Below are 21,353 nucleotides of genomic sequence, written 5' to 3'. Positions count from 1 at the left end.
AAAAACAAGAAGAATGGTGCGTTTTGCAGCCGCCGCCCACTGCAATGAATCTGAATAACTCCTCCTTTAGGGCGCAAGCAACTCCCCTCCCCCTTGCAGTCTTTCCAATTCACGATACAAAAAGACGGACAGGACAGGTTGCCTGACTTTCCGTCACTGCCACCCTTTGCCATCCTTACCCGTAGAAAGCCCTTTCATCATCCCCAAACCCTAATCTTTTCCCTTTCCTTCCCAGCCCCCAAACCCTGCCCTCTGTACCTTTCTCACCACCCGCTTCCCTTCTCCTGTCATCCCCCTACCACCCGGGAAAAAAAGAGATTGCCCCCTCCTTCCACTAGCCCACCCTCCCACCCAAAGAACAACTTCTTCTGCGCAGCTTGTTTTCTAGGCAGCAGCGCTATTGTGATGTCATCGGGGGGCATTGTGACAAGCCGCCAGTGTTCCGTCTCTTCATGTTGTGCACTGTTCAAACCGAAAATACATCAACAGGCAGGCTACAGAAAAGCTTACTAACAAAGGTTAGAGAGGGGCTTTCTCAGAGGGCTTTTTACAGTTTGTCTATTCCCAATTAGCCGGTTTAGTATACTTAATGAAAGTACTAATTCTTTCATAGGCCGCCCATTCTTAGTATTTGACGTTCAGGTAACAACAGGTAACTTTATTTGGAGTGGAAGCAGAGAGATAACACCAGATGCCAATTGTAGATCCTCTCACACCTGTGGTCACTGCAGCATCTGACTCCACTTTGTCCAAAAGGGATCTATTCCATTCAATTACACATGATCTAGATTAGACTGACAACAAGATACTGCACGGGACATAGCAGAGTTGGTGAAGTTGAGTGGTGATGAGTTTGCTATTTGGATGAATAAAGCAAGTAAAAAGTGTGTTAGATAAAAATTCATTTCAATTCGCTAATCGGGCTAATATGAATCAGGTGAATCGAGTTCTGCTTTTGGAAACTGGGTTAAGAAGGGGTGCACCGTTCCTGGAGGTACTGCAATACCAGGTCAATGCGTGGAGTGGACAGAGCAAGCTCTTTTTCCATCTCCCTGTTCTAAAAATCCATTTAATATATGGTCCCCAGATAGGGGACGTATCAGATATTAAACTGATAAGAACAGATACTACACTTGATCTTAGCCAAAAGGCCGAGAAGCGATAACCAGAATTGGTTTGGGCCTCGAGTGGCACCCTGGCCTATGCCGGACACATCTTAGGGAGAGAGAGCGAGAGGGAGACAAACCCACGCCTACACAAGACATTTTGTCACCCAAGCCAACCCTTGAAAAGGCTGCTTTGCAGAGCAAAAACAAGAAGAATGGTGCGTTTTGCAGCCGCCGCCCACTGCAATGAATCTGAATAACTCCTCCTTTAGGGCGCAAGCAACTCCCCTCCCCCTTGCAGTCTTTCCAATTCACGATACAAAAAGACGGACAGGACAGGTTGCCTGACTTTCCGTCACTGCCACCCTTTGCCATCCTTACCCGTAGAAAGCCCTTTCATCATCCCCAAACCCTAATCTTTTCCCTTTCCTTCCCAGCCCCCAAACCCTGCCCTCTGTACCTTTCTCACCACCCGCTTCCCTTCTCCTGTCATCCCCCTACCACCCGGGAAAAAAAGAGATTGCCCCCTCCTTCCACTAGCCCACCCTCCCACCCAAAGAACAACTTCTTCTGCGCAGCTTGTTTTCTAGGCAGCAGCGCTATTGTGATGTCATCGGGGGGCATTGTGACAAGCCGCCAGTGTTCCGTCTCTTCATGTTGTGCACTGTTCAAACCGAAAATACATCAACAGGCAGGCTACAGAAAAGCTTACTAACAAAGGTTAGAGAGGGGCTTTCTCAGAGGGCTTTTTACAGTTTGTCTATTCCCAATTAGCCGGTTTAGTATACTTAATGAAAGTACTAATTCTTTCATAGGCCGCCCATTCTTAGTATTTGACGTTCAGGTAACAACAGGTAACTTTATTTGGAGTGGAAGCAGAGAGATAACACCAGATGCCAATTGTAGATCCTCTCACACCTGTGGTCACTGCAGCATCTGACTCCACTTTGTCCAAAAGGGATCTATTCCATTCAATTACACATGATCTAGATTAGACTGACAACAAGATACTGCACGGGACATAGCAGAGTTGGTGAAGTTGAGTGGTGATGAGTTTGCTATTTGGATGAATAAAGCAAGTAAAAAGTGTGTTAGATAAAAATTCATTTCAATTCGCTAATCGGGCTAATATGAATCAGGTGAATCGAGTTCTGCTTTTGGAAACTGGGTTAAGAAGGGGTGCACCGTTCCTGGAGGTACTGCAATACCAGGTCAATGCGTGGAGTGGACAGAGCAAGCTCTTTTTCCATCTCCCTGTTCTAAAAATCCATTTAATATATGGTCCCCAGATAGGGGACGTATCAGATATTAAACTGATAAGAACAGATACTACACTTGATCTTAGCCAAAAGGCCGAGAAGCGATAACCAGAATTGGTTTGGGCCTCGAGTGGCACCCTGCCCTATGCCGGACACATCTTAGGGAGAGAGAGCGAGAGGGAGACAAACCCACGCCTACACAAGACATTTTGTCACCCAAGCCAACCCTTGAAAAGGCTGCTTTGCAGAGCAAAAACAAGAAGAATGGTGCGTTTTGCAGCCGCCGCCCACTGCAATGAATCTGAATAACTCCTCCTTTAGGGCGCAAGCAACTCCCCTCCCCCTTGCAGTCTTTCCAATTCACGATACAAAAAGACGGACAGGACAGGTTGCCTGACTTTCCGTCACTGCCACCCTTTGCCATCCTTACCCGTAGAAAGCCCTTTCATCATCCCCAAACCCTAATCTTTTCCCTTTCCTTCCCAGCCCCCAAACCCTGCCCTCTGTACCTTTCTCACCACCCGCTTCCCTTCTCCTGTCATCCCCCTACCACCCGGGAAAAAAAGAGATTGCCCCCTCCTTCCACTAGCCCACCCTCCCACCCAAAGAACAACTTCTTCTGCGCAGCTTGTTTTCTAGGCAGCAGCGCTATTGTGATGTCATCGGGGGGCATTGTGACAAGCCGCCAGTGTTCCGTCTCTTCATGTTGTGCACTGTTCAAACCGAAAATACATCAACAGGCAGGCTACAGAAAAGCTTACTAACAAAGGTTAGAGAGGGGCTTTCTCAGAGGGCTTTTTACAGTTTGTCTATTCCCAATTAGCCGGTTTAGTATACTTAATGAAAGTACTAATTCTTTCATAGGCCGCCCATTCTTAGTATTTGACGTTCAGGTAACAACAGGTAACTTTATTTGGAGTGGAAGCAGAGAGATAACACCAGATGCCAATTGTAGATCCTCTCACACCTGTGGTCACTGCAGCATCTGACTCCACTTTGTCCAAAAGGGATCTATTCCATTCAATTACACATGATCTAGATTAGACTGACAACAAGATACTGCACGGGACATAGCAGAGTTGGTGAAGTTGAGTGGTGATGAGTTTGCTATTTGGATGAATAAAGCAAGTAAAAAGTGTGTTAGATAAAAATTCATTTCAATTCGCTAATCGGGCTAATATGAATCAGGTGAATCGAGTTCTGCTTTTGGAAACTGGGTTAAGAAGGGGTGCACCGTTCCTGGAGGTACTGCAATACCAGGTCAATGCGTGGAGTGGACAGAGCAAGCTCTTTTTCCATCTCCCTGTTCTAAAAATCCATTTAATATATGGTCCCCAGATAGGGGACGTATCAGATATTAAACTGATAAGAACAGATACTACACTTGATCTTAGCCAAAAGGCCGAGAAGCGATAACCAGAATTGGTTTGGGCCTCGAGTGGCACCCTGGCCTATGCCGGACACATCTTAGGGAGAGAGAGCGAGAGGGAGACAAACCCACGCCTACACAAGACATTTTGTCACCCAAGCCAACCCTTGAAAAGGCTGCTTTGCAGAGCAAAAACAAGAAGAATGGTGCGTTTTGCAGCCGCCGCCCACTGCAATGAATCTGAATAACTCCTCCTTTAGGGCGCAAGCAACTCCCCTCCCCCTTGCAGTCTTTCCAATTCACGATACAAAAAGACGGACAGGACAGGTTGCCTGACTTTCCGTCACTGCCACCCTTTGCCATCCTTACCCGTAGAAAGCCCTTTCATCATCCCCAAACCCTAATCTTTTCCCTTTCCTTCCCAGCCCCCAAACCCTGCCCTCTGTACCTTTCTCACCACCCGCTTCCCTTCTCCTGTCATCCCCCTACCACCCGGGAAAAAAAGAGATTGCCCCCTCCTTCCACTAGCCCACCCTCCCACCCAAAGAACAACTTCTTCTGCGCAGCTTGTTTTCTAGGCAGCAGCGCTATTGTGATGTCATCGGGGGGCATTGTGACAAGCCGCCAGTGTTCCGTCTCTTCATGTTGTGCACTGTTCAAACCGAAAATACATCAACAGGCAGGCTACAGAAAAGCTTACTAACAAAGGTTAGAGAGGGGCTTTCTCAGAGGGCTTTTTACAGTTTGTCTATTCCCAATTAGCCGGTTTAGTATACTTAATGAAAGTACTAATTCTTTCATAGGCCGCCCATTCTTAGTATTTGACGTTCAGGTAACAACAGGTAACTTTATTTGGAGTGGAAGCAGAGAGATAACACCAGATGCCAATTGTAGATCCTCTCACACCTGTGGTCACTGCAGCATCTGACTCCACTTTGTCCAAAAGGGATCTATTCCATTCAATTACACATGATCTAGATTAGACTGACAACAAGATACTGCACGGGACATAGCAGAGTTGGTGAAGTTGAGTGGTGATGAGTTTGCTATTTGGATGAATAAAGCAAGTAAAAAGTGTGTTAGATAAAAATTCATTTCAATTCGCTAATCGGGCTAATATGAATCAGGTGAATCGAGTTCTGCTTTTGGAAACTGGGTTAAGAAGGGGTGCACCGTTCCTGGAGGTACTGCAATACCAGGTCAATGCGTGGAGTGGACAGAGCAAGCTCTTTTTCCATCTCCCTGTTCTAAAAATCCATTTAATATATGGTCCCCAGATAGGGGACGTATCAGATATTAAACTGATAAGAACAGATACTACACTTGATCTTAGCCAAAAGGCCGAGAAGCGATAACCAGAATTGGTTTGGGCCTCGAGTGGCACCCTGGCCTATGCCGGACACATCTTAGGGAGAGAGAGCGAGAGGGAGACAAACCCACGCCTACACAAGACATTTTGTCACCCAAGCCAACCCTTGAAAAGGCTGCTTTGCAGAGCAAAAACAAGAAGAATGGTGCGTTTTGCAGCCGCCGCCCACTGCAATGAATCTGAATAACTCCTCCTTTAGGGCGCAAGCAACTCCCCTCCCCCTTGCAGTCTTTCCAATTCACGATACAAAAAGACGGACAGGACAGGTTGCCTGACTTTCCGTCACTGCCACCCTTTGCCATCCTTACCCGTAGAAAGCCCTTTCATCATCCCCAAACCCTAATCTTTTCCCTTTCCTTCCCAGCCCCCAAACCCTGCCCTCTGTACCTTTCTCACCACCCGCTTCCCTTCTCCTGTCATCCCCCTACCACCCGGGAAAAAAAGAGATTGCCCCCTCCTTCCACTAGCCCACCCTCCCACCCAAAGAACAACTTCTTCTGCGCAGCTTGTTTTCTAGGCAGCAGCGCTATTGTGATGTCATCGGGGGGCATTGTGACAAGCCGCCAGTGTTCCGTCTCTTCATGTTGTGCACTGTTCAAACCGAAAATACATCAACAGGCAGGCTACAGAAAAGCTTACTAACAAAGGTTAGAGAGGGGCTTTCTCAGAGGGCTTTTTACAGTTTGTCTATTCCCAATTAGCCGGTTTAGTATACTTAATGAAAGTACTAATTCTTTCATAGGCCGCCCATTCTTAGTATTTGACGTTCAGGTAACAACAGGTAACTTTATTTGGAGTGGAAGCAGAGAGATAACACCAGATGCCAATTGTAGATCCTCTCACACCTGTGGTCACTGCAGCATCTGACTCCACTTTGTCCAAAAGGGATCTATTCCATTCAATTACACATGATCTAGATTAGACTGACAACAAGATACTGTACGGGACATAGCAGAGTTGGTGAAGTTGAGTGGTGATGAGTTTGCTATTTGGATGAATAAAGCAAGTAAAAAGTGTGTTAGATAAAAATTCATTTCAATTCGCTAATCGGGCTAATATGAATCAGGTGAATCGAGTTCTGCTTTTGGAAACTGGGTTAAGAAGGGGTGCACCGTTCCTGGAGGTACTGCAATACCAGGTCAATGCGTGGAGTGGACAGAGCAAGCTCTTTTTCCATCTCCCTGTTCTAAAAATCCATTTAATATATGGTCCCCAGATAGGGGACGTATCAGATATTAAACTGATAAGAACAGATACTACACTTGATCTTAGCCAAAAGGCCGAGAAGCGATAACCAGAATTGGTTTGGGCCTCGAGTGGCACCCTGGCCTATGCCGGACACATCTTAGGGAGAGAGAGCGAGAGGGAGACAAACCCACGCCTACACAAGACATTTTGTCACCCAAGCCAACCCTTGAAAAGGCTGCTTTGCAGAGCAAAAACAAGAAGAATGGTGCGTTTTGCAGCCGCCGCCCACTGCAATGAATCTGAATAACTCCTCCTTTAGGGCGCAAGCAACTCCCCTCCCCCTTGCAGTCTTTCCAATTCACGATACAAAAAGACGGACAGGACAGGTTGCCTGACTTTCCGTCACTGCCACCCTTTGCCATCCTTACCCGTAGAAAGCCCTTTCATCATCCCCAAACCCTAATCTTTTCCCTTTCCTTCCCAGCCCCCAAACCCTGCCCTCTGTACCTTTCTCACCACCCGCTTCCCTTCTCCTGTCATCCCCCTACCACCCGGGAAAAAAAGAGATTGCCCCCTCCTTCCACTAGCCCACCCTCCCACCCAAAGAACAACTTCTTCTGCGCAGCTTGTTTTCTAGGCAGCAGCGCTATTGTGATGTCATCGGGGGGCATTGTGACAAGCCGCCAGTGTTCCGTCTCTTCATGTTGTGCACTGTTCAAACCGAAAATACATCAACAGGCAGGCTACAGAAAAGCTTACTAACAAAGGTTAGAGAGGGGCTTTCTCAGAGGGCTTTTTACAGTTTGTCTATTCCCAATTAGCCGGTTTAGTATACTTAATGAAAGTACTAATTCTTTCATAGGCCGCCCATTCTTAGTATTTGACGTTCAGGTAACAACAGGTAACTTTATTTGGAGTGGAAGCAGAGAGATAACACCAGATGCCAATTGTAGATCCTCTCACACCTGTGGTCACTGCAGCATCTGACTCCACTTTGTCCAAAAGGGATCTATTCCATTCAATTACACATGATCTAGATTAGACTGACAACAAGATACTGCACGGGACATAGCAGAGTTGGTGAAGTTGAGTGGTGATGAGTTTGCTATTTGGATGAATAAAGCAAGTAAAAAGTGTGTTAGATAAAAATTCATTTCAATTCGCTAATCGGGCTAATATGAATCAGGTGAATCGAGTTCTGCTTTTGGAAACTGGGTTAAGAAGGGGTGCACCGTTCCTGGAGGTACTGCAATACCAGGTCAATGCGTGGAGTGGACAGAGCAAGCTCTTTTTCCATCTCCCTGTTCTAAAAATCCATTTAATATATGGTCCCCAGATAGGGGACGTATCAGATATTAAACTGATAAGAACAGATACTACACTTGATCTTAGCCAAAAGGCCGAGAAGCGATAACCAGAATTGGTTTGGGCCTCGAGTGGCACCCTGGCCTATGCCGGACACATCTTAGGGAGAGAGAGCGAGAGGGAGACAAACCCACGCCTACACAAGACATTTTGTCACCCAAGCCAACCCTTGAAAAGGCTGCTTTGCAGAGCAAAAACAAGAAGAATGGTGCGTTTTGCAGCCGCCGCCCACTGCAATGAATCTGAATAACTCCTCCTTTAGGGCGCAAGCAACTCCCCTCCCCCTTGCAGTCTTTCCAATTCACGATACAAAAAGACGGACAGGACAGGTTGCCTGACTTTCCGTCACTGCCACCCTTTGCCATCCTTACCCGTAGAAAGCCCTTTCATCATCCCCAAACCCTAATCTTTTCCCTTTCCTTCCCAGCCCCCAAACCCTGCCCTCTGTACCTTTCTCACCACCCGCTTCCCTTCTCCTGTCATCCCCCTACCACCCGGGAAAAAAAGAGATTGCCCCCTCCTTCCACTAGCCCACCCTCCCACCCAAAGAACAACTTCTTCTGCGCAGCTTGTTTTCTAGGCAGCAGCGCTATTGTGATGTCATCGGGGGGCATTGTGACAAGCCGCCAGTGTTCCGTCTCTTCATGTTGTGCACTGTTCAAACCGAAAATACATCAACAGGCAGGCTACAGAAAAGCTTACTAACAAAGGTTAGAGAGGGGCTTTCTCAGAGGGCTTTTTACAGTTTGTCTATTCCCAATTAGCCGGTTTAGTATACTTAATGAAAGTACTAATTCTTTCATAGGCCGCCCATTCTTAGTATTTGACGTTCAGGTAACAACAGGTAACTTTATTTGGAGTGGAAGCAGAGAGATAACACCAGATGCCAATTGTAGATCCTCTCACACCTGTGGTCACTGCAGCATCTGACTCCACTTTGTCCAAAAGGGATCTATTCCATTCAATTACACATGATCTAGATTAGACTGACAACAAGATACTGCACGGGACATAGCAGAGTTGGTGAAGTTGAGTGGTGATGAGTTTGCTATTTGGATGAATAAAGCAAGTAAAAAGTGTGTTAGATAAAAATTCATTTCAATTCGCTAATCGGGCTAATATGAATCAGGTGAATCGAGTTCTGCTTTTGGAAACTGGGTTAAGAAGGGGTGCACCGTTCCTGGAGGTACTGCAATACCAGGTCAATGCGTGGAGTGGACAGAGCAAGCTCTTTTTCCATCTCCCTGTTCTAAAAATCCATTTAATATATGGTCCCCAGATAGGGGACGTATCAGATATTAAACTGATAAGAACAGATTTTGATTTAATGAAGCTTTCCAAAGCACCGCAAAAAATGCATGACCGAAGTCACACCAAAAACAGTGCAAAGGCTAGGATTCGTGTGGACCCCTCCGTGAGGAGAGGGTCCCCAAAAATCAACCCCGTCCCTCCGAGCCAGAAGGCCACAGCAAGGGTCAGGGATCTTCGGTGCTCCCCCAAGCCGAAGCCTGGTTGAGCCTTGTCGTTGCTCCCAGCGTCCACCCAGGCATCTTACCCAAGTGGAGTAGAGAGCTACTAGTTGTTGGTTTCGCAGCCGAAACTGCCCGGACCGTCAACCGGTGTTGGTTTCTCAGCCCAAGGCTAACCGGACCTCCAACCGGGTGTTGGTTTCTCAGCCGAAGCTGACCCAGACCTCCAACCGGGTGTTGGTTTCTCAGCCGAAGCTGACCCAGACCTCCAACCGGGTGTTGGTTTCTCAGCCGAAGCTGACCCGGACCTCCAACCGGGTGTTGGTTTCTCAGCCCAAAGCTGAACGGACCTCCGACCATGATTATAAAAATTTCCCTTCCTAGCCAGAAGGCCGGGATAGAGCAATATGCTCAGAAAGTATGAAAGGGCAAGGTACGGTGTGCTACAGAGCCCAAGGCTCGCCGGGGTCCCAAGCCAGCAAGCTCAGACTCACTCCAGGGTCGTCAGTCCTGGGGCACATTGCACCATAGCCCCCACACTTACTCAGTCTAATAGCCTCGATCCTGGAAGGGCCATGTTTTCCTCTAGATGAATATACTATACATCAAGAGTACTAGCAAGCGCAACCTTCCAGTGTGCATTGCATCTGCCGAGCCTCACAGATACTACACTTGATCTTAGCCAAAAGGCCGAGAAGCGATAACCAGAATTGGTTTGGGCCTCGAGTGGCACCCTGGCCTATGCCGGACACATCTTAGGGAGAGAGAGCGAGAGGGAGACAAACCCACGCCTACACAAGACATTTTGTCACCCAAGCCAACCCTTGAAAAGGCTGCTTTGCAGAGCAAAAACAAGAAGAATGGTGCGTTTTGCAGCCGCCGCCCACTGCAATGAATCTGAATAACTCCTCCTTTAGGGCACAAGCAACTCCCCTCCCCCTTGCAGTCTTTCCAATTCACGATACAAAAAGACGGACAGGACAGGTTGCCTGACTTTCCGTCACTGCCACCCTTTGCCATCCTTACCCGTAGAAAGCCCTTTCATCATCCCCAAACCCTAATCTTTTCCCTTTCCTTCCCAGCCCCCAAACCCTGCCCTCTGTACCTTTCTCACCACCCGCTTCCCTTCTCCTGTCATCCCCCTACCACCCGGGAAAAAAAGAGATTGCCCCCTCCTTCCACTAGCCCACCCTCCCACCCAAAGAACAACTTCTTCTGCGCAGCTTGTTTTCTAGGCAGCAGCGCTATTGTGATGTCATCGGGGGGCATTGTGACAAGCCGCCAGTGTTCCGTCTCTTCATGTTGTGCACTGTTCAAACCGAAAATACATCAACAGGCAGGCTACAGAAAAGCTTACTAACAAAGGTTAGAGAGGGGCTTTCTCAGAGGGCTTTTTACAGTTTGTCTATTCCCAATTAGCCGGTTTAGTATACTTAATGAAAGTACTAATTCTTTCATAGGCCGCCCATTCTTAGTATTTGACGTTCAGGTAACAACAGGTAACTTTATTTGGAGTGGAAGCAGAGAGATAACACCAGATGCCAATTGTAGATCCTCTCACACCTGTGGTCACTGCAGCATCTGACTCCACTTTGTCCAAAAGGGATCTATTCCATTCAATTACACATGATCTAGATTAGACTGACAACAAGATACTGCACGGGACATAGCAGAGTTGGTGAAGTTGAGTGGTGATGAGTTTGCTATTTGGATGAATAAAGCAAGTAAAAAGTGTGTTAGATAAAAATTCATTTCAATTCGCTAATCGGGCTAATATGAATCAGGTGAATCGAGTTCTGCTTTTGGAAACTGGGTTAAGAAGGGGTGCACCGTTCCTGGAGGTACTGCAATACCAGGTCAATGCGTGGAGTGGACAGAGCAAGCTCTTTTTCCATCTCCCTGTTCTAAAAATCCATTTAATATATGGTCCCCAGATAGGGGACGTATCAGATATTAAACTGATAAGAACAGATACTACACTTGATCTTAGCCAAAAGGCCGAGAAGCGATAACCAGAATTGGTTTGGGCCTCGAGTGGCACCCTGGCCTATGCCGGACACATCTTAGGGAGAGAGAGCGAGAGGGAGACAAACCCACGCCTACACAAGACATTTTGTCACCCAAGCCAACCCTTGAAAAGGCTGCTTTGCAGAGCAAAAACAAGAAGAATGGTGCGTTTTGCAGCCGCCGCCCACTGCAATGAATCTGAATAACTCCTCCTTTAGGGCGCAAGCAACTCCCCTCCCCCTTGCAGTCTTTCCAATTCACGATACAAAAAGACGGACAGGACAGGTTGCCTGACTTTCCGTCACTGCCACCCTTTGCCATCCTTACCCGTAGAAAGCCCTTTCATCATCCCCAAACCCTAATCTTTTCCCTTTCCTTCCCAGCCCCCAAACCCTGCCCTCTGTACCTTTCTCACCACCCGCTTCCCTTCTCCTGTCATCCCCCTACCACCCGGGAAAAAAAGAGATTGCCCCCTCCTTCCACTAGCCCACCCTCCCACCCAAAGAACAACTTCTTCTGCGCAGCTTGTTTTCTAGGCAGCAGCGCTATTGTGATGTCATCGGGGGGCATTGTGACAAGCCGCCAGTGTTCCGTCTCTTCATGTTGTGCACTGTTCAAACCGAAAATACATCAACAGGCAGGCTACAGAAAAGCTTACTAACAAAGGTTAGAGAGGGGCTTTCTCAGAGGGCTTTTTACAGTTTGTCTATTCCCAATTAGCCGGTTTAGTATACTTAATGAAAGTACTAATTCTTTCATAGGCCGCCCATTCTTAGTATTTGACGTTCAGGTAACAACAGGTAACTTTATTTGGAGTGGAAGCAGAGAGATAACACCAGATGCCAATTGTAGATCCTCTCACACCTGTGGTCACTGCAGCATCTGACTCCACTTTGTCCAAAAGGGATCTATTCCATTCAATTACACATGATCTAGATTAGACTGACAACAAGATACTGCACGGGACATAGCAGAGTTGGTGAAGTTGAGTGGTGATGAGTTTGCTATTTGGATGAATAAAGCAAGTAAAAAGTGTGTTAGATAAAAATTCATTTCAATTCGCTAATCGGGCTAATATGAATCAGGTGAATCGAGTTCTGCTTTTGGAAACTGGGTTAAGAAGGGGTGCACCGTTCCTGGAGGTACTGCAATACCAGGTCAATGCGTGGAGTGGACAGAGCAAGCTCTTTTTCCATCTCCCTGTTCTAAAAATCCATTTAATATATGGTCCCCAGATAGGGGACGTATCAGATATTAAACTGATAAGAACAGATACTACACTTGATCTTAGCCAAAAGGCCGAGAAGCGATAACCAGAATTGGTTTGGGCCTCGAGTGGCACCCTGGCCTATGCCGGACACATCTTAGGGAGAGAGAGCGAGAGGGAGACAAACCCACGCCTACACAAGACATTTTGTCACCCAAGCCAACCCTTGAAAAGGCTGCTTTGCAGAGCAAAAACAAGAAGAATGGTGCGTTTTGCAGCCGCCGCCCACTGCAATGAATCTGAATAACTCCTCCTTTAGGGCGCAAGCAACTCCCCTCCCCCTTGCAGTCTTTCCAATTCACGATACAAAAAGACGGACAGGACAGGTTGCCTGACTTTCCGTCACTGCCACCCTTTGCCATCCTTACCCGTAGAAAGCCCTTTCATCATCCCCAAACCCTAATCTTTTCCCTTTCCTTCCCAGCCCCCAAACCCTGCCCTCTGTACCTTTCTCACCACCCGCTTCCCTTCTCCTGTCATCCCCCTACCACCCGGGAAAAAAAGAGATTGCCCCCTCCTTCCACTAGCCCACCCTCCCACCCAAAGAACAACTTCTTCTGCGCAGCTTGTTTTCTAGGCAGCAGCGCTATTGTGATGTCATCGGGGGGCATTGTGACAAGCCGCCAGTGTTCCGTCTCTTCATGTTGTGCACTGTTCAAACCGAAAATACATCAACAGGCAGGCTACAGAAAAGCTTACTAACAAAGGTTAGAGAGGGGCTTTCTCAGAGGGCTTTTTACAGTTTGTCTATTCCCAATTAGCCGGTTTAGTATACTTAATGAAAGTACTAATTCTTTCATAGGCCGCCCATTCTTAGTATTTGACGTTCAGGTAACAACAGGTAACTTTATTTGGAGTGGAAGCAGAGAGATAACACCAGATGCCAATTGTAGATCCTCTCACACCTGTGGTCACTGCAGCATCTGACTCCACTTTGTCCAAAAGGGATCTATTCCATTCAATTACACATGATCTAGATTAGACTGACAACAAGATACTGCACGGGACATAGCAGAGTTGGTGAAGTTGAGTGGTGATGAGTTTGCTATTTGGATGAATAAAGCAAGTAAAAAGTGTGTTAGATAAAAATTCATTTCAATTCGCTAATCGGGCTAATATGAATCAGGTGAATCGAGTTCTGCTTTTGGAAACTGGGTTAAGAAGGGGTGCACCGTTCCTGGAGGTACTGCAATACCAGGTCAATGCGTGGAGTGGACAGAGCAAGCTCTTTTTCCATCTCCCTGTTCTAAAAATCCATTTAATATATGGTCCCCAGATAGGGGACGTATCAGATATTAAACTGATAAGAACAGATACTACACTTGATCTTAGCCAAAAGGCCGAGAAGCGATAACCAGAATTGGTTTGGGCCTCGAGTGGCACCCTGGCCTATGCCGGACACATCTTAGGGAGAGAGAGCGAGAGGGAGACAAACCCACGCCTACACAAGACATTTTGTCACCCAAGCCAACCCTTGAAAAGGCTGCTTTGCAGAGCAAAAACAAGAAGAATGGTGCGTTTTGCAGCCGCCGCCCACTGCAATGAATCTGAATAACTCCTCCTTTAGGGCGCAAGCAACTCCCCTCCCCCTTGCAGTCTTTCCAATTCACGATACAAAAAGACGGACAGGACAGGTTGCCTGACTTTCCGTCACTGCCACCCTTTGCCATCCTTACCCGTAGAAAGCCCTTTCATCATCCCCAAACCCTAATCTTTTCCCTTTCCTTCCCAGCCCCCAAACCCTGCCCTCTGTACCTTTCTCACCACCCGCTTCCCTTCTCCTGTCATCCCCCTACCACCCGGGAAAAAAAGAGATTGCCCCCTCCTTCCACTAGCCCACCCTCCCACCCAAAGAACAACTTCTTCTGCGCAGCTTGTTTTCTAGGCAGCAGCGCTATTGTGATGTCATCGGGGGGCATTGTGACAAGCCGCCAGTGTTCCGTCTCTTCATGTTGTGCACTGTTCAAACCGAAAATACATCAACAGGCAGGCTACAGAAAAGCTTACTAACAAAGGTTAGAGAGGGGCTTTCTCAGAGGGCTTTTTACAGTTTGTCTATTCCCAATTAGCCGGTTTAGTATACTTAATGAAAGTACTAATTCTTTCATAGGCCGCCCATTCTTAGTATTTGACGTTCAGGTAACAACAGGTAACTTTATTTGGAGTGGAAGCAGAGAGATAACACCAGATGCCAATTGTAGATCCTCTCACACCTGTGGTCACTGCAGCATCTGACTCCACTTTGTCCAAAAGGGATCTATTCCATTCAATTACACATGATCTAGATTAGACTGACAACAAGATACTGCACGGGACATAGCAGAGTTGGTGAAGTTGAGTGGTGATGAGTTTGCTATTTGGATGAATAAAGCAAGTAAAAAGTGTGTTAGATAAAAATTCATTTCAATTCGCTAATCGGGCTAATATGAATCAGGTGAATCGAGTTCTGCTTTTGGAAACTGGGTTAAGAAGGGGTGCACCGTTCCTGGAGGTACTGCAATACCAGGTCAATGCGTGGAGTGGACAGAGCAAGCTCTTTTTCCATCTCCCTGTTCTAAAAATCCATTTAATATATGGTCCCCAGATAGGGGACGTATCAGATATTAAACTGATAAGAACAGATACTACACTTGATCTTAGCCAAAAGGCCGAGAAGCGATAACCAGAATTGGTTTGGGCCTCGAGTGGCACCCTGGCCTATGCCGGACACATCTTAGGGAGAGAGAGCGAGAGGGAGACAAACCCACGCCTACACAAGACATTTTGTCACCCAAGCCAACCCTTGAAAAGGCTGCTTTGCAGAGCAAAAACAAGAAGAATGGTGCGTTTTGCAGCCGCCGCCCACTGCAATGAATCTGAATAACTCCTCCTTTAGGGCGCAAGCAACTCCCCTCCCCCTTGCAGTCTTTCCAATTCACGATACAAAAAGACGGACAGGACAGGTTGCCTGACTTTCCGTCACTGCCACCCTTTGCCATCCTTACCCGTAGAAAGCCCTTTCATCATCCCCAAACCCTAATCTTTTCCCTTTCCTTCCCAGCCCCCAAACCCTGCCCTCTGTACCTTTCTCACCACCCGCTTCCCTTCTCCTGTCATCCCCCTACCACCCGGGAAAAAAAGAGATTGCCCCCTCCTTCCACTAGCCCACCCTCCCACCCAAAGAACAACTTCTTCTGCGCAGCTTGTTTTCTAGGCAGCAGCGCTATTGTGATGTCATCGGGGGGCATTGTGACAAGCCGCCAGTGTTCCGTCTCTTCATGTTGTGCACTGTTCAAACCGAAAATACATCAACAGGCAGGCTACAGAAAAGCTTACTAACAAAGGTTAGAGAGGGGCTTTCTCAGAGGGCTTTTTACAGTTTGTCTATTCCCAATTAGCCGGTTTAGTATACTTAATGAAAGTACTAATTCTTTCATAGGCCGCCCATTCTTAGTATTTGACGTTCAGGTAACAACAGGTAACTTTATTTGGAGTGGAAGCAGAGAGATAACACCAGATGCCAATTGTAGATCCTCTCACACCTGTGGTCACTGCAGCATCTGACTCCACTTTGTCCAAAAGGGATCTATTCCATTCAATTACACATGATCTAGATTAGACTGACAACAAGATACTGCACGGGACATAGCAGAGTTGGTGAAGTTGAGTGGTGATGAGTTTGCTATTTGGATGAATAAAGCAAGTAAAAAGTGTGTTAGATAAAAATTCATTTCAATTCGCTAATCGGGCTAATATGAATCAGGTGAATCGAGTTCTGCTTTTGGAAACTGGGTTAAGAAGGGGTGCACCGTTCCTGGAGGTACTGCAATACCAGGTCAATGCGTGGAGTGGACAGAGCAAGCTCTTTTTCCATCTCCCTGTTCTAAAAATCCATTTAATATATGGTCCCCAGATAGGGGACGTATCAGATATTAAACTGATAAGAACAGATACTACACTTGATCTTAGCCAAAAGGCCGAGAAGCGATAACCAGAATTGGTTTGGGCCTCGAGTGGCACCCTGGCCTATGCCGGACACATCTTAGGGAGAGAGAGCGAGAGGGAGACAAACCCACGCCTACACAAGACATTTTGTCACCCAAGCCAACCCTTGAAAAGGCTGCTTTGCAGAGCAAAAACAAGAAGAATGGTGCGTTTTGCAGCCGCCGCCCACTGCAATGAATCTGAATAACTCCTCCTTTAGGGCGCAAGCAACTCCCCTCCCCCTTGCAGTCTTTCCAATTCACGATACAAAAAGACGGACAGGACAGGTTGCCTGACTTTCCGTCACTGCCACCCTTTGCCATCCTTACCCGTAGAAAGCCCTTTCATCATCCCCAAACCCTAATCTTTTCCCTTTCCTTCCCAGCCCCCAAACCCTGCCCTCTGTACCTTTCTCACCACCCGCTTCCCTTCTCCTGTCATCCCCCTACCACCCGGGAAAAAAAGAGATTGCCCCCTCCTTCCACTAGCCCACCCTCCCACCCAAAGAACAACTTCTTCTGCGCAGCTTGTTTTCTAGGCAGCAGCGCTATTGTGATGTCATCGGGGGGCATTGTGACAAGCCGCCAGTGTTCCGTCTCTTCATGTTGTGCACTGTTCAAACCGAAAATACATCAACAGGCAGGCTACAGAAAAGCTTACTAACAAAGGTTAGAGAGGGGCTTTCTCAGAGGGCTTTTTACAGTTTGTCTATTCCCAATTAGCCGGTTTAGTATACTTAATGAAAGTACTAATTCTTTCATAGGCCGCCCATTCTTAGTATTTGACGTTCAGGTAACAACAGGTAACTTTATTTGGAGTGGAAGCAGAGAGATAACACCAGATGCCAATTGTAGATCCTCTCACACCTGTGGTCACTGCAGCATCTGACTCCACTTTGTCCAAAAGGGATCTATTCCATTCAATTACACATGATCTAGATTAGACTGACAACAAGATACTGCACGGGACATAGCAGAGTTGGTGAAGTTGAGTGGTGATGAGTTTGCTATTTGGATGAATAAAGCAAGTAAAAAGTGTGTTAGATAAAAATTCATTTCAATTCGCTAATCGGGCTAATATGAATCAGGTGAATCGAGTTCTGCTTTTGGAAAATGGGTTAAGAAGGGGTGCACCGTTCCTGGAGGTACTGCAATACCAGGTCAATGCGTGGAGTGGACAGAGCAAGCTCTTTTTCCATCTCCCTGTTCTAAAAATCCATTTAATATATGGTCCCCAGATAGGGGACGTATCAGATATTAAACTGATAAGAACAGATACTACACTTGATCTTAGCCAAAAGGCCGAGAAGCGATAACCAGAATTGGTTTGGGCCTCGAGTGGCACCCTGGCCTATGCCGGACACATCTTAGGGAGAGAGAGCGAGAGGGAGACAAACCCACGCCTACACAAGACATTTTGTCACCCAAGCCAACCCTTGAAAAGGCTGCTTTGCAGAGCAAAAACAAGAAGAATGGTGCGTTTTGCAGCCGCCGCCCACTGCAATGAATCTGAATAACTCCTCCTTTAGGGCGCAAGCAACTCCCCTCCCCCTTGCAGTCTTTCCAATTCACGATACAAAAAGACGGACAGGACAGGTTGCCTGACTTTCCGTCACTGCCACCCTTTGCCATCCTTACCCGTAGAAAGCCCTTTCATCATCCCCAAACCCTAATCTTTTCCCTTTCCTTCCCAGCCCCCAAACCCTGCCCTCTGTACCTTTCTCACCACCCGCTTCCCTTCTCCTGTCATCCCCCTACCACCCGGGAAAAAAAGAGATTGCCCCCTCCTTCCACTAGCCCACCCTCCCACCCAAAGAACAACTTCTTCTGCGCAGCTTGTTTTCTAGGCAGCAGCGCTATTGTGATGTCATCGGGGGGCATTGTGACAAGCCGCCAGTGTTCCGTCTCTTCATGTTGTGCACTGTTCAAACCGAAAATACATCAACAGGCAGGCTACAGAAAAGCTTACTAACAAAGGTTAAAGAGGGGCTTTCTCAGAGGGCTTTTTACAGTTTGTCTATTCCCAATTAGCCGGTTTAGTATACTTAATGAAAGTACTAATTCTTTCATAGGCCGCCCATTCTTAGTATTTGACGTTCAGGTAACAACAGGTAACTTTATTTGGAGTGGAAGCAGAGAGATAACACCAGATGCCAATTGTAGATCCTCTCACACCTGTGGTCACTGCAGCATCTGACTCCACTTTGTCCAAAAGGGATCTATTCCATTCAATTACACATGATCTAGATTAGACTGACAACAAGATACTGCACGGGACATAGCAGAGTTGGTGAAGTTGAGTGGTGATGAGTTTGCTATTTGGATGAATAAAGCAAGTAAAAACTGTGTTAGATAAAAATTCATTTCAATTCGCTAATCGGGCTAATATGAATCAGGTGAATCGAGTTCTGCTTTTGGAAACTGGGTTAAGAAGGGGTGCACCGTTCCTGGAGGTACTGCAATACCAGGTCAATGCGTGGAGTGGACAGAGCAAGCTCTTTTTCCATCTCCCTGTTCTAAAAATCCATTTAATATATGGTCCCCAGATAGGGGACGTATCAGATATTAAACTGATAAGAACAGATACTACACTTGATCTTAGCCAAAAGGCCGAGAAGCGATAACCAGAATTGGTTTGGGCCTCGAGTGGCACCCTGGCCTATGCCGGACACATCTTAGGGAGAGAGAGCGAGAGGGAGACAAACCCACGCCTACACAAGACATTTTGTCACCCAAGCCAACCCTTGAAAAGGCTGCTTTGCAGAGCAAAAACAAGAAGAATGGTGCGTTTTGCAGCCGCCGCCCACTGCAATGAATCTGAATAACTCCTCCTTTAGGGCGCAAGCAACTCCCCTCCCCCTTGCAGTCTTTCCAATTCACGATACAAAAAGACGGACAGGACAGGTTGCCTGACTTTCCGTCACTGCCACCCTTTGCCATCCTTACCCGTAGAAAGCCCTTTCATCATCCCCAAACCCTAATCTTTTCCCTTTCCTTCCCAGCCCCCAAACCCTGCCCTCTTTACCTTTCTCACCACCCGCTTCCCTTCTCCTGTCATCCCCCTACCACCCGGGAAAAAAAGAGATTGCCCCCTCCTTCCACTAGCCCACCCTCCCACCCAAAGAACAACTTCTTCTGCGCAGCTTGTTTTCTAGGCAGCAGCGCTATTGTGATGTCATCGGGGGGCATTGTGACAAGCCGCCAGTGTTCCGTCTCTTCATGTTGTGCACTGTTCAAACCGAAAATACATCAACAGGCAGGCTACAGAAAAGCTTACTAACAAAGGTTAGAGAGGGGCTTTCTCAGAGGGCTTTTTACAGTTTGTCTATTCCCAATTAGCCGGTTTAGTATACTTAATGAAAGTACTAATTCTTTCATAGGCCGCCCATTCTTAGTATTTGACGTTCAGGTAACAACAGGTAACTTTATTTGGAGTGGAAGCAGAGAGATAACACCAGATGCCAATTGTAGATCCTCTCACACCTGTGGTCACTGCAGCATCTGACTCCACTTTGTCCAAAAGGGATCTATTCCATTCAATTACACATGATCTAGATTAGACTGACAACAAGATACTGCACGGGACATAGCAGAGTTGGTGAAGTTGAGTGGTGATGAGTTTGCTATTTGGATGAATAAAGCAAGTAAAAAGTGTGTTAGATAAAAATTCATTTCAATTCGCTAATCGGGCTAATATGAATCAGGTGAATCGAGTTCTGCTTTTGGAAACTGGGTTAAGAAGGGGTGCACCGTTCCTGGAGGTACTGCAATACCAGGTCAATGCGTGGAGTGGACAGAGCAAGCTCTTTTTCCATCTCCCTGTTCTAAAAATCCATTTAATATATGGTCCCCAGATAGGGGACGTATCAGATATTAAACTGATAAGAACAGATACTACACTTGATCTTAGCCAAAAGGCCGAGAAGCGATAACCAGAATTGGTTTGGGCCTCGAGTGGCACCCTGGCCTATGCCGGACACATCTTAGGGAGAGAGAGCGAGAGGGAGACAAACCCACGCCTACACAAGACATTTTGTCACCCAAGCCAACCCTTGAAAAGGCTGCTTTGCAGAGCAAAAACAAGAAGAATGGTGCGTTTTGCAGCCGCCGCCCACTGCAATGAATCTGAATAACTCCTCCTTTAGGGCGCAAGCAACTCCCCTCCCCCTTGCAGTCTTTCCAATTCACGATACAAAAAGACGGACAGGACAGGTTGCCTGACTTTCCGTCACTGCCACCCTTTGCCATCCTTACCCGTAGAAAGCCCTTTCATCATCCCCAAACCCTAATCTTTTCCCTTTCCTTCCCAGCCCCCAAACCCTGCCCTCTGTACCTTTCTCACCACCCGCTTCCCTTCTCCTGTCATCCCCCTACCACCCGGGAAAAAAAGAGATTGCCCCCTCCTTCCACTAGCCCACCCTCCCACCCAAAGAACAACTTCTTCTGCGCAGCTTGTTTTCTAGGCAGCAGCGCTATTGTGATGTCATCGGGGGGCATTGTGACAAGCCGCCAGTGTTCCGTCTCTTCATGTTGTGCACTGTTCAAACCGAAAATACATCAACAGGCAGGCTACAGAAAAGCTTACTAACAAAGGTTAGAGAGGGGCTTTCTCAGAGGGCTTTTTACAGTTTGTCTATTCCCAATTAGCCGGTTTAGTATACTTAATGAAAGTACTAATTCTTTCATAGGCCGCCCATTCTTAGTATTTGACGTTCAGGTAACAACAGGTAACTTTATTTGGAGTGGAAGCAGAGAGATAACACCAGATGCCAATTGTAGATCCTCTCACACCTGTGGTCACTGCAGCATCTGACTCCACTTTGTCCAAAAGGGATCTATTCCATTCAATTACACATGATCTAGATTAGACTGACAACAAGATACTGCACGGGACATAGCAGAGTTGGTGAAGTTGAGTGGTGATGAGTTTGCTATTTGGATGAATAAAGCAAGTAAAAAGTGTGTTAGATAAAAATTCATTTCAATTCGCTA

The 21,353-nt window shown here is 47.0% G+C and overlaps 15 non-coding genes and 1 pseudogene across 15 annotated transcripts; all 16 read right to left on the bottom strand.

Moving 5' to 3' along the window:
* Positions 1–972: 972 nt before the first annotated feature.
* On the bottom strand, positions 973–1,163 carry LOC142262187 (U2 spliceosomal RNA). Its single transcript, XR_012729634.1, has one exon. It is a non-coding gene; the product is annotated as a U2 spliceosomal RNA (small nuclear RNA).
* Positions 1,164–2,280: 1,117 nt separating this feature from the next.
* LOC142262185 (U2 spliceosomal RNA) lies at positions 2,281–2,471 on the bottom strand. The gene has a single exon (XR_012729632.1). It is a non-coding gene; the product is annotated as a U2 spliceosomal RNA (small nuclear RNA).
* Positions 2,472–3,588: 1,117 nt separating this feature from the next.
* LOC142262184 (U2 spliceosomal RNA) lies at positions 3,589–3,779 on the bottom strand. The gene has a single exon (XR_012729631.1). It is a non-coding gene; the product is annotated as a U2 spliceosomal RNA (small nuclear RNA).
* Positions 3,780–4,896: 1,117 nt separating this feature from the next.
* LOC142262183 (U2 spliceosomal RNA) lies at positions 4,897–5,087 on the bottom strand. Its single transcript, XR_012729630.1, has one exon. It is a non-coding gene; the product is annotated as a U2 spliceosomal RNA (small nuclear RNA).
* A 1,117-nt stretch (positions 5,088–6,204) lies between these two features.
* Positions 6,205–6,395, bottom strand: LOC142262182 (U2 spliceosomal RNA). Its single transcript, XR_012729629.1, has one exon. It is a non-coding gene; the product is annotated as a U2 spliceosomal RNA (small nuclear RNA).
* Positions 6,396–7,512: 1,117 nt separating this feature from the next.
* LOC142262180 (U2 spliceosomal RNA) lies at positions 7,513–7,703 on the bottom strand. Its single transcript, XR_012729628.1, has one exon. It is a non-coding gene; the product is annotated as a U2 spliceosomal RNA (small nuclear RNA).
* Positions 7,704–8,820: 1,117 nt separating this feature from the next.
* LOC142262315 (U2 spliceosomal RNA) lies at positions 8,821–9,016 on the bottom strand. Its single transcript, XR_012729747.1, has one exon. It is a non-coding gene; the product is annotated as a U2 spliceosomal RNA (small nuclear RNA).
* A 684-nt stretch (positions 9,017–9,700) lies between these two features.
* LOC142262329 (U2 spliceosomal RNA) lies at positions 9,701–9,827 on the bottom strand (annotated as a pseudogene).
* Positions 9,828–10,944: 1,117 nt separating this feature from the next.
* LOC142262179 (U2 spliceosomal RNA) lies at positions 10,945–11,135 on the bottom strand. The gene has a single exon (XR_012729627.1). It is a non-coding gene; the product is annotated as a U2 spliceosomal RNA (small nuclear RNA).
* A 1,117-nt stretch (positions 11,136–12,252) lies between these two features.
* Positions 12,253–12,443, bottom strand: LOC142262178 (U2 spliceosomal RNA). The gene has a single exon (XR_012729626.1). It is a non-coding gene; the product is annotated as a U2 spliceosomal RNA (small nuclear RNA).
* Positions 12,444–13,560: 1,117 nt separating this feature from the next.
* Positions 13,561–13,751, bottom strand: LOC142262177 (U2 spliceosomal RNA). Its single transcript, XR_012729625.1, has one exon. It is a non-coding gene; the product is annotated as a U2 spliceosomal RNA (small nuclear RNA).
* Positions 13,752–14,868: 1,117 nt separating this feature from the next.
* LOC142262176 (U2 spliceosomal RNA) lies at positions 14,869–15,059 on the bottom strand. The gene has a single exon (XR_012729624.1). It is a non-coding gene; the product is annotated as a U2 spliceosomal RNA (small nuclear RNA).
* A 1,117-nt stretch (positions 15,060–16,176) lies between these two features.
* LOC142262175 (U2 spliceosomal RNA) lies at positions 16,177–16,367 on the bottom strand. The gene has a single exon (XR_012729623.1). It is a non-coding gene; the product is annotated as a U2 spliceosomal RNA (small nuclear RNA).
* A 1,117-nt stretch (positions 16,368–17,484) lies between these two features.
* On the bottom strand, positions 17,485–17,675 carry LOC142262173 (U2 spliceosomal RNA). The gene has a single exon (XR_012729621.1). It is a non-coding gene; the product is annotated as a U2 spliceosomal RNA (small nuclear RNA).
* Positions 17,676–18,792: 1,117 nt separating this feature from the next.
* Positions 18,793–18,983, bottom strand: LOC142262172 (U2 spliceosomal RNA). The gene has a single exon (XR_012729620.1). It is a non-coding gene; the product is annotated as a U2 spliceosomal RNA (small nuclear RNA).
* A 1,117-nt stretch (positions 18,984–20,100) lies between these two features.
* Positions 20,101–20,291, bottom strand: LOC142262171 (U2 spliceosomal RNA). The gene has a single exon (XR_012729619.1). It is a non-coding gene; the product is annotated as a U2 spliceosomal RNA (small nuclear RNA).
* Positions 20,292–21,353: the final 1,062 nt, after the last annotated feature.

Source organism: Anomaloglossus baeobatrachus, unplaced genomic scaffold (genome assembly GCF_048569485.1).
Source record: "Anomaloglossus baeobatrachus isolate aAnoBae1 unplaced genomic scaffold, aAnoBae1.hap1 Scaffold_243, whole genome shotgun sequence".
In the NCBI taxonomy this organism is placed as follows: domain Eukaryota; kingdom Metazoa; phylum Chordata; class Amphibia; order Anura; family Aromobatidae; genus Anomaloglossus; species Anomaloglossus baeobatrachus.
Note: the sequence above shows the minus strand (reverse complement) of the source record. Positions and strands in the feature narration are given on the sequence as shown.